Below are 12,379 nucleotides of genomic sequence, written 5' to 3'. Positions count from 1 at the left end.
CATTCAACTTCATATAACTTTCTTTTGGGATGGGTTTGGTTTAGTTTTATACATTCAAAACTAGATGTTTGCACTTTTTAAGAGTAATAAACTTTGAGTAAGGCAGCTAGAATCGTGTCCTGTTCACAGCCCTTAATGACTTCAGCTGCCTTTTACAACAGTCTTTAACCCCATTTCATCTCCTCTTAACAAAGGTTCTTCATGCTGTGTGAGATAGAGATTCAACTATTCCCACAGGTCAAGAGAACACTGCTGGACTGGCAAATGGCCACAGGATGTTGAAACATAGTATTTACATTCGGAGTCCACTTCCTTTCCAATTTCAAGAATGAAATTTGTGAAATTTCACAGCAAGATCCAGCACCACCAGCTGAATAGTCTCAGAGATTCTTTAAGATAAGGGCCAGATGAAGCAGTTTCTCCTGAGCAGGGTGTTGTGGATGGAGCACATCCAAACTCTAAGAAATGTAAAAATTCTGATTCCAAAGGTGTCTTTCCAGAATTAATAGAAATACCCAGAGTACTATCTCAGGTCTGATTTTTTTTTTTTAATATGCACCTTAGGCTATTGTCACACACAGCATATTTAAGAACCAGGAACAAGGCTAAGTAGGTGAGAACTGCACCTGGAACATTCATTTCCCGTCTCAGATTCTAGCCAGTATCAAGGGACCTGCTTCTTAAATGTATTGATTTTTTATTAGCTGCTGGTAGTATTAGATAAAAATGGGAAAAGGAGGGGTTGAGGAAATAAAAATCCGGGAGGCAATCATTCATATGCAGACACACAGCACGGACTTTGGATACGACACTCTTACTTGGAAATTTTTAAAGATAGAATTGAAACGCAAATTCCTAAAAAGCAAGTGCTACATTAAAGTCAGTAGCACTGGGATCTCTAGTTACAACTAGCTGAGCACCTGGTTCTTTTAAGCTGTTATTCCCAATGAGCCAATCATCTACTCAACGGCCACAGAAGCAGGGCCTGAACATAAATGTAGAAACATACGGAGTTTAGGAGAGCATTAAAAATCAAGAGCATAAAAAAATAGAAGTAAATTCTGTTAGAAGCAGGATGGAGGCAGTAATTGGGGGTGCCACTAACACTGCAATCTTTAAAGAAGATCTGAGACGTGACAGGGGGTTTTCTAAGTGGGATTTTCACAGGTAGGAAAAACTGGAGAAGGCATGCGTGAGTGACAGTTGGTGGTTCGGCAACAAAATTAAAACTTTTTGGGCCACGAATTGAGATTTCTGTAGAACACTGAGGTCGAGACAAACTAGTGGTATAACCTCAAGTCAATGTTCATCTTTAAAATGCCAAAATGTCCAACTTTATAAATTTTTTAAGATTTATTTTCTTTGCAAGGCAGAGTTACTTACTGGGCAGGGGTGGGAAGAAAAAGAAATCTTCCATTCACTGATTCACTCCCAAATGGCTGAAAAAGGCCAGAGTTGGGCCGGCCTTAAGAAAGGACCCAGGAGCTTCATCCAGGTCTCCTTTGTGGGTGTGGGGGCTCGAGGAATTTAACAAGACATTTTATCTGGAATATAATTAGTACCCTGAAAAGTATTATGCTGTATGTATTTCTCATGTATGAACAAGAGCCTAGCATTGAGAAAGAGCATCAAGTTGTGCGTCCAAGGACTGGGGGAGAGTCCTAGTGAATGAGGTGAGGTGTGCTGTGTATCTACAAAGACATTTGGATTTACACAATGTGTATCGGGGTGTATGCATGTACTCTGTCTTGAGTAGGTGCTTTTTGAGCAATTTATTAAGGGAGGAAGAGCGGGGGCCAGCGCTGAAGCGTAGTGGGTAAATCTGCTGCCTGCAGTGCCAGCATTCTATATGGATGCTGGTTCAAGTCCTGGCCACTCCACTTCCCATCTAGCCCTCTGCTGTGGCCTGGGAAGGCACTAGAGGATGGCCCAAATCCTTGGGACCCTGCACCTGCATGGGAGAACCAGAAGAACCTCCTGGCTCCTGGCTTTGGATCAGCACAGCTCTAGCTGTTGCGGCCAATTGGGGAGTGAATCAGTGGATGGAAGACCTCTCTCTCTCTCTGCCTCTCCTTCTCAATCTGTGTAACTTTGACATTCAAGTAAATAAATAAATATTTTTTAAAAAGGAGGAGGAGCTTTAGGCTTTAACTAAAATCACTACTTTGTACCACATCTTTTTTTTTCTTTGAGCCTCAAAAGTAATTGGTGTATTTAGTACTGAAATACAGAACTTGCTCCGGTAACTTTAATTCAGCAGTGTGAACAGAAACACAAATAGCGTTTGGAATGTAGGTGTATGAGAGACATTTTGCAGTGTATTTAGAAGTTAGTGGCTAATTCATTTCCACAAGGTGGCCTGCTCCGTGAGTGTCAGACCATGTTCAAGAAGACTCAAGGCAGGCCTCAAATGAAACCATATACAGAGCCCATTTGCCATCTCTTCAAGGACAAGTGATGGTATTAAGACTGGCCTAACCTGGTTAGTTACTGTTTCCTCAATAGAACAGGGAGGCCTTACATCTCTCAAGGCCCCAAGGTCATTTTGACACTTTCTGGGACCTTGCAGTATGCTGTACCCTACTTGGAGTGATGAGGACTGCAACATTTTACTCCCATCATTAGGTAAGAATTATCTCTTCTCCTCCCTCACAGAAGCCTGGTGCTGACATTAAAGCTAGCTTGAGTTTCCATCATAAGTTCTGAGTGTATTTTCTATGTAAGCCCACTCATTTATAGAGAGAGTTAAGTATAATCAAACTCATACATACATTGTGGGAGTGGAGGCAAATCCACAGAATTGTCAATAGCTTAGTCTCATCTTCTTCTGGAAAATAAGGAATAGGCATTCTCTTAGCTTCTTCAAAGATTCAATATTTTAGCCAAGGTTAATTAACAGTCCTTAGTGTGAGGGAAGTGGAGATAAGGGGTCATTTATATCTTCCTAGGTAATTTGCTTCCCTAAACATTTCATTCTGCTGACATAGCATCCTTCGAGTTCATTCAAATCCCAAGGTACACACCATTAGAGACAAGTATTAATTTATCCAAAGCATCTAAAACTGGTCTTAGATAACTTTGCTTAGAGCCCATCTTTTACAAACCAATTTTTTAAAAGTCAGATTCTTTCAGAATCCAAATATTGTTCTGGGTTCATCTTTGTATCATACACATTTGAAATGGGATGATACACACGGCAGTCAACAATTCTGTATTTACATTCACTGTCAAAACTCTGAAAAAAAGAAGTGAATCAAAGACTCCATGCAGCACTGTGGTCCTGCCTGTCCAGACCAAAGGCTGGCTTTCCTTTTCTAAAGGGTCTCTAGAGAAGGTCTTACAGTTTTTCATCCTAATCCTTGCCAATCTAAGCTTAATGCCCTTTCTATGTAGAAAATAATAGGCAGGAATATAAAATAATGGAGTGTTCTCCATGCAGACTTCATTGGAACACTGAACCCTGGTTATATGCTGCATGTTGGGCTTCCATGATATAAAATATGATTGTTGCCATAAATTTCCTCTGAGTTCCTTGACATGCTCTATCCACACACAGTTACAAATCTGACAATGAATAACAATGTGATGTTTCCCCCTCATCTCTCTTATAAAACTCCTTTTTCCAATTCAGAATCTATCCATACAAACTTTCCACATTAAATTCTGGAAAATGTCATTCAGAAAACACAATTTTGCATTACCTATTAGGGAAGAGAGGACACACTCAAAGGTGATAATTTGCTGTTGGTTTAGTACAGGAATTATTTACAAAACAGTAAGCAGAGTTTAGGAAAAGCAGCAAGGTAAGCTATAGGACCATAGAGCTTAGACTTGGGGAAGGTATCACTACCCCTGGGCCTAAATGGGCTTACTGTAAGGGGTAGTTCCTCACTAGAAAGGCATTTTTCTTAAAGGGCCACCTGAGCAAAGATTTAATTTCCAGTCATGCTCCATAATTAACTGCAAAATCCTGGCAGGGAGAGACTAAGAAATGAATGACTGTTTCACACCGATCCTTTGCTATTGTCCCCGCTGTCTACAGCAGAGAGAGGCTGTCTACAGCAGAGAGAGGCTGATATGGTCGGCCCCCAACTCATAAGGCAGGTGGCGAGTAGACACGAGGAGTCAAAGAGAAGGGAACAGAGACAAGGAACAAAGAGCAGAAAAGACCCAGGCATACTGGCTTTTCCATAAGCCTTCTGATTCTGAAATTTTCAACGTACAAACTATGTAAGTTCTTCTACATTTTAAACTAGGAAGCAATATTCATAATGCTGTGTAAAAAAAACTGCTACAAACTTAGTGGCTTAAAACAATATACATTTCTTATTTCATACTTCCCTGTGCAACAGGGCCTCAGGGGAAACTTGGCTGTCTTTCCTTCAGAGCTGCAATCAAAGCACCAGCCAGCCAAGGCAGAGTTCTCACCTGGTAGCTCAAGTTCGGAGGAACCACTTACTTTTTGCTTGAGTTGTTGACAGATTCCATTTCCTTGAAGCTGTAGGACCAAGAGGCCTGGAATGTTGATAGTTGTCTTAGAAGCTGCCCTTAGCTGCTGGAGAACACAGGAAATTTCTCAGTACAGGAGCCTCCCACCAAGGCCAACTGTTCCATCAAACCTGGAGAAGGACAGTGTCTCTTGAGTTTTGTAGCAAGGCAAAGTTTTGACAGAACATCATTATGGAAGTGAAATCCTATCACCTTTGCCATTGTTTATTGATCATAATGAAGTTGCCATCCCTGCCCTAAAATTTAGGGGGAGGAATTATACAAGGGTATGAATATCAGTAGGAAGGGATCACTGGTAGTCACCTTTGCATCTGTCTACTGCACAGTACAGCATGAATTTGTTTTGCCAAGATTCTATTTTATCATATATAATAAATCTAAGCACATTTTAGCTTCCATATTAGATATTTAATGTTTTGTCTCCTCATGTTTCATTTAATGTAGCCAGCTTACGATAGCTTCAACATCCTCAGAAGTACTAGAAGTGCTAGTTCTCTGCAGTTAATTAGACAGAGTTGATGTCTTTGACAAAGAAATATTAACATTTCTTCACTACTTGGGTTTGACTTTCTTTGTTTTCTCATTTATCAGAACAATACACCCTGTTTATTAATAGACCTCACCAACAGCCAGAGTTACTATGTTTTTCTTTGTACCAAGTGAACCTAAAAGGATTTGGTCTTGCCAGATGCAGTTGTTTTTATTTTAAGACAGAAAATTATGTAACACAAACTTGAACTGATGAGTAACTATGCAAGAAACAATTACATGGTAATGGTAATCTTGTCACTTAGTAAAATGCTTTATGGAAAATCTCACATCTTTGAATGTTAATTTTGTTGTCTTCTTGAATGTATCCTTCAGTTCCCTGAAATCAGATTTAATATGTGTAGGTTCAATATGTAGACAATACTGGAATTAAATGCATATGAATGTGATTTCTTTCTTCCCCTGTTTTTAAAAAATTGCAAAATAAAATCATATTCAGGAGATTCTGAATGTTACTACTGTATGGTATTGGATATTTTATTATATGTGGTATAACCAACAATTAAAGATATTAAAGATAAAACATTGAAATATCATTTATTATTGCTTTAGATACCCCTTCAGAATCACATTATAGGTCACAGGACTTGGATTCTGGTCCTCTTTCTGATTTTCAAAGAACATGACTTTTTTTAATGCTTATTTATTTTTATCTACTTGAAAGAGAGAAAGAAAGAGTCAGAGCCAGAGATATCTCCCATCAATCACCTGCTGGTTTACTCCTCAAATGTCGGTACATCCAGAACTGGGCCAGGCCAAAGCCAGCAGCCAGAAAGTCAATCTGGCTTTCACATGTGGGTGTTAGGGACCCAAGCATTTTAGTCATCTTCTGCTGCCTCCCGGGATGCGCTAGCAGGAAGCTGGATCAGAAGATGGGACTCAAGCTGGCACTCAGATGAGGGATGCAAGCTGTACCATAACACCCATCCCAGGTACATGATTTTTATTTCCATTAGTTTGGTTTTAATTTACCCAAAATGTTTGTCAGAGACCTTTGTCAACCATCTTCCTCTTGAACTTAGCTTCTTCTGTTCAGGTTAATATTTTTTAACAGCAGTTATAAAGAGAGGATAACAACTATAAGAAATTCTACTCAAAATTCAAACGTCAGGGCCGGCACTGTGGCATAGCAAGTAAGGCTGCCATCTGCAGTGGTGGCATCCCATATGGGCGCTGGTTTGAGTTCCAGCTGCTCTGCTTCTGATCCAACTCCCTGCTGTGACCTGGGAAAGCAGTTGAAGATGGCCCAAGTGCTTGGGCCCCTGCACCCACGTGGGAGACCCTGAGGAGGCTCCTGACTCCGGCTCCTGACTCCTAACTTTGGATGCGCACAGCTCCAGCTGGTGCATCCATCTGGGGAATGAATCAGCGGATGGTAGAATCTCTCTATTTCTGCCTCTACCTCTCTATAACTCTGACTATCAAATAAATAAATACATCTTTTAAAAAATTCAAATAGGATGAACATGAGGAAAGGTTTCTGTTGACATGTTGAACAAACTAAGCATCTATGAAAGAAGAAAATTCTTCCTTATGGGAGAATGCCAATGAATAAATGCAGAAGGAATGATAAACTCACTATTAGGCAACCAAGAAATAATGATTTCATACAAATATCATCAATAATCATTAAATTTAGTGTTGTGATACTAAATTAGAGTTATAATAGCCTGAATTATGCATGTAAAACCATGACTATGTAAAGAAAAACTAGAAGCAAATGTAACAATATGCTAACAAAGTTATTTATGATATAGGTTTCAAATTGTGAAACATATTGGATATCAGATTTTTGACCTGGAGATGCCCAGTCTGTACCTCCTGAACTCACTAGTGTAGATCACAATAAATAGAGTACATACCTTGCCTAAGATCAAAATTAAAGAATGTACACTAAAAATCTTATTAACCCAACAGATTCACCAAAGAACAAGTGGTTTCTACCCCTTAATATAACTAATATGAGAGTACTTCAAAACTTTATGGAAAAAATGAAATTAAAAGGTAAGTTTATTTAGGCTGAAATTTTTTGCCATCTATGCACTGTAGTTTCACATCACACATTTTTCCACATGCTTTTTGAAGTACCCTTGTAAACATACATCATTATTATAAAACATATACTGTAAGAAATTGACATATATTCACTATGAAATATCAAAAATTATCAGGCTAGGTTAAAGAGCAAATGATCACAAGCTCCCAGAAGACTTACCTCCCAGCAACAATGCAGAGAGGCAAATGCCTGGAAGAGAAACCATCCTGGTCCAGGATCCCAAATTTGAATTCCTTTTCCCATTTGCTTTCATACATTTCTCTTTTATCCAGGCTATCTCTCTTCAGTTTTCTGTAATTATTTCTGTGTCTACCTCTCTGCACTTGCCATATTTTTTTAACTTTTATTTAATGAATATAAATTTCCAAAGTACAGCTTATGAATTACTTCCCTCCCACCCACAACCCTCCCCTTTCCCGCTCCCTCTCCCCTTCCATTCACATCAAGATTCATTTTCAATTCTCTTTATATACAGAAGATCAGTTTAGTATATATTAAGTAAAGATTTCAACAGTTTGCCCCCACATAGCAACACAAAGTGAAAAAATACTGTTGGAGTACTAGTTATAGCATTAAATAACAGTGTACAGCACATTAAAGACAGAGATCCTACATAATATTTTTTTAAAAATTAATTAATTTTCTATGCCATTTCCAATTTAACACCAGGTTTTTTTATTTTTTCATTTTCAATTATCTTTATATACAGAAGATTGATTCAGTATATACTAAGTAAAGATTTCATCAGTTTGCACCCACACAGAAACACAAAGTGTAAAAATACTGTTTTAGTATTAGTTATAGCATCACTTCACATTGGACAACACATTAAGGACAGATCCCCCATGAGACATAAGTACACAGTGACTCCTGTTGTTGACTTAACAATTTGACACTCTTGTTTATGGCGTCAGTAATCTCCCTAGGCTCTAGTCATGAGTTGCCAAGGCTATGGAAGCCTTTAGGGTTCGCTGACTTTGATCTTATTCCGACAGGGTCATAGTCAAAGTGGAAGTTCTCTCCTCCCTTCAGAGAAAGGTACCTCCTACCTTGATGGCCCCGTTCTTTCCACTGGGATCTCACTCTCAGAGATCTTTCATTTAGGTTTTTTTTTTTTCTTTTCCATGGTGTCTTGGCTTTCCATACCTAAAATACTCTCATGGGCTCTTCAGCCAGATCCGAATGCCTTAAGGGCTGATTCTGAGGCCAGAGTGCTATTTAGGACATCTGCCATTCTATGAGTCTGCTGTGTATCCCACTTCCCATGTTGGATCATTCTCTCCCTTTTTGATTCTATCAGTTAGTATTAGCAGACATTAGTCTTGTTTGTGTGATCCCTTTGACTCTTAGACCTATCAGAGTGATCAACTGTGAACTGAAATTGATCACTTGGACTAGTGAGATGGCTCTGAGTGAAGCAAACAGATATCTTCCTGACACTTCTCCCTGTGTAAGAACACTACTGGACACATCTCCAGTAATTTCTGAAGAGATACAAACCACCAGTAAACTAGTCATTCTGGTGGGCTCTGAGGAGAGCTAAATCCATCACATCCACTAATCAACAGAACCCATCCAAGGGAGGTTCTCCAGACCCAGGACCTAGGAATGAGGACACATTGTACAGAAGAAAGAAGCTACCATAAGTCTTTTTTTTTTTAATATGTAAAAAGTTATTTGATGGAGACAGAGGTAAAGATAGAGATGGAGACAGGTGATAGATAAATGGGCAGATTGATAGAGGTTTTATCTCCTGGTTCCCTCCACAAGTCCCTGCAATGATTATGGCTGATCTAGGGCAAAGCTGGAAATGAGAAACTCAGTCCAGTTCTTCAACATGAGTGTCAGAGGCCCAATTCTTGAACCATCACTGCTGCCTTCCAGGATCTGCATTAGCAGAAGTTGGAGTTAGGAAGCAGAGCCATTAACAAACACAGACACTCCAATATAGGACACGGGCTTCTTAACCAGTATCTTAACTACTGGGCCAAATGCCCACCTTCATATTTGTTACTCTTGACTGCTGCACATGTACTAAAAATTCAGGTGACTTTATATGAACTTCAAAGAAAATTATAAATTCTAGTCACTGCTAATTTTCTTCAGATGGACCTAGCCTGGAACTCAAGCAAGGCTGAAATTCACTCTAAATCTCTCATAACTCATCATAAACAAGTTTCCCATTGTTATTACTACAGAGCTTGATTTGGCTATTCATATTAGCCATATTATTGTATCCGTAAAATTCGAAGTTAAAGAATATCTTATAAATAATTTTATATATTGAATTTGGTGCATCTAATATAATTCAACACTCAGAGGAAGCAACAACCCTAAGATAATTCTGCCTTCATTAGGCTATTTTCTGCCTGGTATATGGCATGCTGCATCAATAAATTCAATAATACCAAAGCTCAAGATGACTGAATAATATTGAGTGTTTTAGCCTTGTATCACCAGTAAATTATTGAAAACAAGTAACTGGCATTAAACTCACGAAATTAAATCCATTCTTCCTTATCCTCTGTCATTCAATATTTTACCCATTGTTAATAAATGTGGTGGGTGTGATCATATTAAACCATTTTAATCTTTCATGGGGAAAGGACAATTAAGATTGTCAAGATGATTTCTTCTAAGAAAATTCCAATGGCAATAAAAGACAAAGTACATCAAGGCAAAATTTGCAACAAAATTACTACCATTCTTTAGCATAATATATAAACTGGTAAAGATTTTTTTTTTTACCAATAAAAAGTGTCATCCTGGGGTGGGTGTCTGGTCAAGCACTCAAAAAATCACTTGGAATGCCCTCATCCCATATTCCAGTGCCTGTGTTTGAGTCATGGGTTTGAGTTTTGATTCCAACTTTCTACTGATAGACAGCTTGGGAGACAGCAGGTGGTGGCTCAAGTACTTGGGTTCCTGCCACCCATGTGAGACATCCAGATTCAGTCCAGGGCTCCCTGCTTTGGTTTGACGTAGCCTTGGATGGTATAGGAATTTGGAGGGCAAACTAGTGGATAGAAGCTTAAACTTTCTCTCTTTCTCTCTCTTTCTCATTCTCCCCATTTCAAATTAAATATCATCCATAAAAAGGGATGATTCCCTATTTTGTCTACTGTGTACAGTGATGCTACCAACATGGTGGTACAGGTGTTTGATACAATGTGTTCATGTCTTTTTGGCATATACACAGTAGTGGGTTTGCTGGATCATATGGCAACTTGATTTCTACATTTTTTAAAGAAATCTCCATACTGTTTTCCACAGCAGCTGAACTAGTGTATATTTCCACCAACAGTGCATAAGAATTTCCCTTTCTCCAGATCTTTGCTAGCATTTGTTATTCTCTGTCTTTTGGATAATAGGCATTTTGACTGGGGTGAGGTGAGGCCCCCTTATGGTTTTGATTTGCATTTCCTGATGGCTAGTGATGCTCAGCAATTTTTTATATATTTGTTGGCCATTTGTCTTTCTTCTTTTGAGAACTGTTATTAAAATTATTTTCTCATTTCTTAACTGAATTGGTTGTTTTTTATTGTTATTGTTGAGGTGTTTGGGTTGCTGATATAGTCTGGATATTAATCCTTTGTTGGTAAGTAGTTTGCCAATTTTTTTTTCTCATTCTGTTGGATATCTTCACACTATTGATCATTTCCTTTGCTCTGCAAAAGCTTCTAAGTTTGATATAACCCCATTTGTCTCGTTTTGCTTCTGTTGCCTGTGCTTTGGGGTCTTCTCCATGAGCTCATCTCCTACAACAGTGTCTTCAAGAGTTTCCCCTTCATTTTCTTCCAGCATCATCATAGACTTAGGTCTTCAGGTTAGGTCTCTGATCCATCTTGAGTTGGTTTTACCACTTTGGTTTTAATGATCTTTGATTGTACTTTTTTAGATTTATTTATTTATTTGAAAGTCAGATTTACACAAAGAGAGAAGGAGAGGCAGAGAGAGTATTCCATCTGCTGGTTCACTCTCCAATTAGCTGCAAGGGCCGGAGCTGTGCTCATCCAAAGCCAGGAGCCAGGAGCTTCTTCCAGATCCTCCCACATGGGTACGGGGGCCAAGGACTTGGGCCATCTTCTACTGCTTTCCCAGGTCATGGCAGAGAGCTGGATCAGAAGTGGAGCAGCGGGGACTTGAACTAGAACCCATATAGCATGCCAGCACTACAGTCAGTGGTTTTACCTGCTATACCATAGCACCGGCCCCAGTGAGTAAGAAAAACTACAGAGAAATTTTTTAGAAAAACTACAGAAAAATTTCAAATTTCACTCATTTCACAAAAGTAAGCATTGTACTTATCATAATATAACTTATTATTTTGATGCTAATTTTTATTTTGTAGAATAAAGCAACATGAGTAATTCTACTAATATTGAAATAATGTCCAGTTCCAGAAAAAAAGATACAATTGTGAAATCAAACAAATTAAAACTTTGTAGTGTTAAAATGAAACTGAAAATCATTCATATTAACTCATAATTTTTAAAGGTGTCTTTTTTTTGCCTGGCTCTCTTTCATGAAATGGTATGGGTGCCAAGTCACCCAGCAGCAATGATAAGCCCTTGCTCAAAAGTTTTGTGTCTAACATACCTCACATTACATGGGATAAACTTCTTGGATAAATGGTTTACTTCATTTCTGTGGCAGGGCAGGGACAGTAAAGATATGCTTCAGACATCTTAATAGGACAGAAGACAGCAAGCTTCAATGCTATGACAAAAGGATATAGTGGCCAGCTGGAAGGGGCTCCCAGTGGCTGAAGTAGCAATTTGAAAATGAAAAATCATGGTAATGTAGGATGGTGAGGTAGTCTTGGTTCTTGTCTGACACTGAAGTAAACTTTGCCCATGGACAAGGACAGTGAGCAGAGAGCTACAGGACGCGAGGAACATCCCCTGCAGCAACCAGGAGAGGGAACCCAAGCGAGCAGTTGCCTAAGAAGCTTGCCATGCTTGCTCCTTTTTTCACAAAGTGGCTCTCTCTGAAAACTGGATCCAGATTAAACCAAAATAACAGCCAATCAGAAGGAAGGAATAACAACCAGAGAATTGAAAGTTTAAAATAATGAGGCACAGTATATGAATCAATCACGGAACTGACATTAGAGTAGCCTGTTTTGCACAGAATTTGGGCAGAAATGTCAATTTGGTGTGTTGGGCACACTCAACATCTGGAGATTACATTGCGTATGTTTCCCCAATCTCCAGTCAGTCCGGTCTCACTTCAGGGCTCCTACAGAGTTACATCATGTTTTTT

General features: G+C 38.9%; 1 pseudogene; it reads right to left on the bottom strand.

The window, feature by feature from the left end:
- LOC133773442 (swi5-dependent recombination DNA repair protein 1 homolog) overlaps positions 1–12,379 on the bottom strand; it is a 163,908-nt pseudogene that overhangs the window by 8,473 nt on the left and 143,056 nt on the right.

This window comes from Lepus europaeus, chromosome 14 (genome assembly GCF_033115175.1).
Source record: "Lepus europaeus isolate LE1 chromosome 14, mLepTim1.pri, whole genome shotgun sequence".
NCBI lineage: Eukaryota > Metazoa > Chordata > Mammalia > Lagomorpha > Leporidae > Lepus > Lepus europaeus.
Note: the sequence above shows the minus strand (reverse complement) of the source record. Positions and strands in the feature narration are given on the sequence as shown.